Consider the following 5,870-nt stretch of genomic DNA (forward strand, 5'->3'; position numbering starts at 1 on the left):
AATTTAAGTTATGTCAGTTATGCTATGTTGTATGTCAAGTTATGCTTTAATTACTTATGAATTTAATTATGTAGTCATGTTTTTACTGTCAATTATGCATCATTAGCCTGTATGGAATTTTTTTGTTAACTTACTGAGATTTGTGATCAAATCTCATTTTGGTAGTCCCAACTACCATTCCCCCTGAATGGTAGATCTTGTTACAAGACCTGAAGGAGAATCAGAAGCTGACCAACTAGACACAGTTGACTAAGCGATGGTGCGACGTCAATGTTAATATAGTAGTTAACGTAAATTACTACTTGTACGATGGAGTTGCATCTCCAATACTTTTTAGATCATAACCATTTTGGACTAGTATTGTGATCTTAGTTGTTCAATGGGTCTTTATGTATAAAGTATGTTTTAAGCATTTATGATATTTTCAATTTGGTGCATAGTATTGCTAAAGAAAAAAATTTATCCGCTGCAAATATTACATAATGTTAGATGCATGTTAGGAACATTGCATCTTATATGTCATGAACGGGGACAGATAACCTTGTGTTGCATGTCTCGATGCTTCAAATGTCTGTCCGATCCCAAACAGAATTTGGGGGCGTCACACATGTCACATCAAGCTAAGTTTCAGTTTTAGTTCAAGTTATGTCAGCTCATGCAATGTTATGTCAAGTCACATTATGCTTATTATTTCATGCCGTGTTATGTCAAGTTATGTTACATTTACTATTGGCTTTGATGGTGCATTCATACCTTTATTGCTATGCATGCATAATTAATCTGTGTGGAAGTTTTCTGTTAACTTACTAAGATTTGTAATCAAATTTTACTGTGGTAGTCCCAACTACCATTCCCCCCAAATGGTAGGAGATGTGTCAGGATCAGAGCAGAAAGCAGACACCGATAGACTGGAGGAGGTTGACTAGACACCGCAAACGCGATGCAGAGCTTACATCTTCTATAGTTAGTTTTTTTTTTTTTTTTTTTAACAGTGTTCTAGTCTTGTTAGTCGAGTTACGCGAGTTACTCAATGAACTAGCTCAATAGTGTATTTTGGTAATGTAAATATAGAGTCTAGTCTCCCATGTTTTGAGATTACAGTCTTTTGAGACTCGTTCTATAATTGTGGATGTTTATTTTGTTAAGTATGCATGAATTGTGCTTTAATTATTTGGGATATTATAAGTTTGGTGCATATTATTGCTAAAAAAAATTATCAGCTGTGAATATTGCATAATGCTAAATATATGTTAGGAACATTGCATCTTATATGTCATGAACGGGGGTAGGTAACCTTGTGTTGCATGTCCCAACACTTCAGATGTCCATCCGATCCCAAACGAAAATTTGGGGGCATCATAACTTGGTTCTTTTGCTAGACTTTGCATAAAAAGAAAAGTGAAGTGAGATTGGTTTACAAAATGTGTATGATATGTTTTGAAAAAACAAATGTGAAAAACTATATGTGTCTGAATTATATATGTCTGAATTACTCATGAAATCTATATGAAAGAGGAAAATGTTTTCTGACATGACTAGTGTATACATGAGCAATATTTGACATGTTTTTGAAATGTGCAAAAGAATGAATATGATATATGAGAATTTTGTACATGTTATATAAAAATGTTTTGGATCTATTTTGATCATATGGAAATGATATGAATATATTTAGCATGTGATTTGATATGATATGCATCTGAAAAACCTTTGGCATGACTTATCTATTTTTATTCTGATTTTGATTTTGGTTCTGATATGATGATACTAGTTCATATGATATGTTTGGTACCAACATGATATGATATGATATGATATGATATGAGTGCACTAACTTTGGAAGTAAATTGGTCTTTTATGTATTCTTTCTTGTGTGCATACTCAAGGATAACAAAATGGTCTTTTATAAGTGCACCCACATTTATATGATATGATACTACCTGGTTTGGCCATCGAGGATAGCACAACCCTGCCACGGGGGTTAAACATAATATATGATATGATATGGTGACATGATATGAGAAGAAGAAGATGTTCAGTTATGTTATGCCAAAAGGTTTTGAATATGAATAGTTGGTTTCTGATTATGAAAAGATTTAAAAGTCATTCTGATTTTCTGATAATACATTTTGAGATGTGCCTATGAAGATCAAATTTTTTTGTTTCTGAATACCGAATTCTCTTAAAAGGCTCATGTTTACATACTAGTATATGTGCTTTGCTTATTGAGTTGTTGATAACTCACCCCTTATCTTCATAACATTTTAGATGATATTAATGACCCAACTAGCAGTCAAGAATAGAAGTTGGAGTATGGCAAGCTAAGAATAGAGAGTCGAGTACCTAATGATACCAATGCTAGTAGAAGGGTTCATTGATTATTTGGATTTCTTTATGATATTTGGGGTTTAGTGAGATGTATTAAATTATTAGTTTATTATTTTAAAGTTATTGGAAAATTGTGGAAAACATGGATTTATGTCATTTGATTATTACTTTGATGACCATGTGGAGGAATTTATGTTTTAAGTTGAGAAAAATGAATTTATGTTTGTTTTGAACCTTTGGAGATTTTATTTATATTGGGAGATATGGTTATAGCTAACATGTAGTAATTCCCTGACCCAGTCGATTGTAGGGCGTTACATCATTAGTAGAACACATTTAAATTTAATGAAATGAGTAACAAATTTATTTCTTTTTTTCCGGACATTTCTCATCAATTCACAACTAGGAAATGAGGGGGAAGGACCCCGAATGTCTCATGGGTCGGCATTCGAATAGTTATGGCCGAGCGTGAGATCATGATCGACGCGTTCGACATAAACCTTACAGGGGAGGAGTTTGAGGTCCCTCTTCATTGGCAAAAGGTGGATTAGCATATGCACATTAACGGGGAAGATACTCATCCATGGTCCACGAGTTTTACATGCAAATGCAGAACATGCTAGAGGATGCAAATGTTCACAACATATCTGTACAGAGTGTTAAGTTTGAGGTATTGGTGGATGTCTTTGCTAACCTAATCAAAGTACCTAAGTCATCGGCTACAGTGGATCAGGCTAAGGACGCACTAGATGTTGTGTAATGCCCCGGTCCCATAGGGGTTGGAGAATTACTACCTGTCACTTGTAAACTTGCCTCTCATCAAATCTAAAATCTTTAAAGACTTCAAAAAAATAAACAATATCATATTTTCCACAACTAATGCTTAAAGATGTCCATATAGTCATTTCCATGAATAACATAAATCAAAGGGTCCACAATTTCCCATTTGTCCCAACAAAATAACTGGAAAAAAAAAACCCGTAAGTCTTACTAAGTCTAGGAACAATAACAAATCTAATGAACAACAAAAAGTCCTTCTATTAACAGTACCCTAAAGAATTCAACACTCTCTTCCCATCATCTTAACCTTCCACATCCACATTCACAAATATCTATTCTTGATCCTCAGCTGTACCCTCCATATCATCTAAAAAATATTTGGAGACAAGGGGGTGAGCTATCAACAACTCAGTAAGCGAAGCACATATACTAGTGTGTACAACATGAGCATTTTCATAGAGTTTCATATGCAGGAAACAGAAACATTTCATTTTCATATGTAGATCTTAAAACATATTATTAGGGAAAACAGAGCGACATTTCAATCTTTTCAAATTCAGAATAAAACAATTGTTCATATTCAAAAACACTTTGGCATAACATAACTGAATATTCTTATCTTATCATATCATATCGCATCGTATCATATCATATACCATGTTTAACCCCTGTGGTAGTGTTGTGCTATCCACAGTGGCCAAACCAGGTAGTATCATATTGTGAAACTTTCCATTTTTCAATCTCAGAGCCCCGAGTGTGCACACAGGAAAGAACACATAAAAGACCACTTTGTTTCCAAAGTGGTTGCACTCATATAATATCATGTTGGTACCAAACATATCATGTGAACTAGTATCATCATATCATAACCATATTCAGAATTAGAATAATAACAGATAAGTATGCCAAATGTTTTTCATATTCATATTATATCAAAACACGTGCTGAACACTTTCATATCATTTTCTAATGATCGATAACATATTCAAAACATTTCATATAAAATTTATAAAAAAACTCAATTTTCATATTCACTCTTTTGCACATTTCATAAACATGTCAAATATTACTCATGTCTACACTATTCATGTCAAAAAGCATTTTTCTCTTTCGTACATATTTTTCATGAGTGAATGCAAAACACATATATTGAGGTTGTTTTCACATTTTCTTTTAAAAACATAATAATGCACATTTTACAAACCAACCTCAATTCATTTATTTCTTTTTATGCAAATCTAGCATAAGAACCCCACTTACCTGATTCCTGCAACGTAATATCAATGCCTTGAATTCGACCTTATTAGCCTCGTCACCTATTCATAAAAATAAATATACACTAAGTGTTAAAGACCTACAATCACCACTTCAATCTAATTAATTAAAATCCATAATTCCACATCAAATCTCATCACATTAACGCAAACCAAACAACCACATAATAATCCCCGAACAGCCCACACTTCAACCCAATCTACCATACACCCACTTCAATAATAACCTATACACCCATCAACCAACATCAAACTCAATTAATAAAAATATCAACTCCAATGCAGCAACCCAAATATCAAACAACCACCAACTCAACCAAATAAGCAATACCCACATCAACATTTTCTCTATTCACAATTCCACAAAATAAAATGTCCAAATCTTCCTAAATTCTACTCTGCACCCATCGATATTCTCTACTGCTTATACCCAGACAAAAACTAGCAACACAGTTGAAAATCTACTCAAATTGTAGCACTAAAACTCCAAGGAAAACAAAGTAGAAGCACGGGTTGTGATAGAAAAAGAAAATATATATATATATATATATATATATATATATATATAACTTTGCAGGAAAAAAAACAAGGAAAAAAATTGAAACTGAGTGGAAAAGAAAACGATGCAAAAGAGGGAGGAAAATCTGAAATTGAAAGTAATCTACCAGTGAGAAGAAGAAAGAAAGAAAAGAAAAATAAAATAAAATAAATAAATACCCAAAAAAATAAAAACATAGAAAGTGAAAGAGAGGAGAGATGTAGAGAGAAATTTACCGACTTGCAAAATCTTCCAAAAAAATGCAGCAAGAAAAGTGAGGACAAGGAGTTGCAGTTGAGGAAAAAAAACAAAAAAACAAAAAAGCAAAAAAGAAAAAAAACAAAAAAAAGTTGAGGAGAAGAAATGATATGTGGCACTTGAAGAAACTGAAACTGAAAGTGAAGAAAAGAAAAATCGACGGAGAAGGAAAAATGAGGCTTTATGCCTTACCTGAAACGACACCACTTCAAGGGATATTGATGGGCTTTCCTCTGGTATGGGCCACGGCCTGGGCTTTACATGATGGGACAACTAGATCATGTAGCCCTGCTAAAGCTGATTCGACAAGCAGAGATGTAGACCTATTGAATGGCGATGGGACTTAACTTCAGGTTGATGATCGTGAGGATGACTTCTTCAGTCTCACAAGGAGATACTGCTCCCCATCCAAGAGGAAGAAATCCTTCCACCAGAACATGCTGCTACTATTTTTTCAGATGATACAATTTATAGTTGCAACAAACATAAATCCTGTGGCACATAAGGCCCTTCAGTCGGACTCGTGCATAGTTCCTTCTAGGCTTGGCACATGGAGAACCTGTTGACTTGCCATTGTGAATATTAGTAAGGAACCACTACGATGCCAACGCCATCTCCATCGACAAGCTTCCATATGGGGTGATCATTACTCGATTGCTACTGTAGCAGGGAGCCTATAGGCAAAGGAGCGT

The sequence above is a fragment of the Carya illinoinensis genome, chromosome 3, assembly GCF_018687715.1.
Source record: "Carya illinoinensis cultivar Pawnee chromosome 3, C.illinoinensisPawnee_v1, whole genome shotgun sequence".
NCBI lineage: Eukaryota > Viridiplantae > Streptophyta > Magnoliopsida > Fagales > Juglandaceae > Carya > Carya illinoinensis.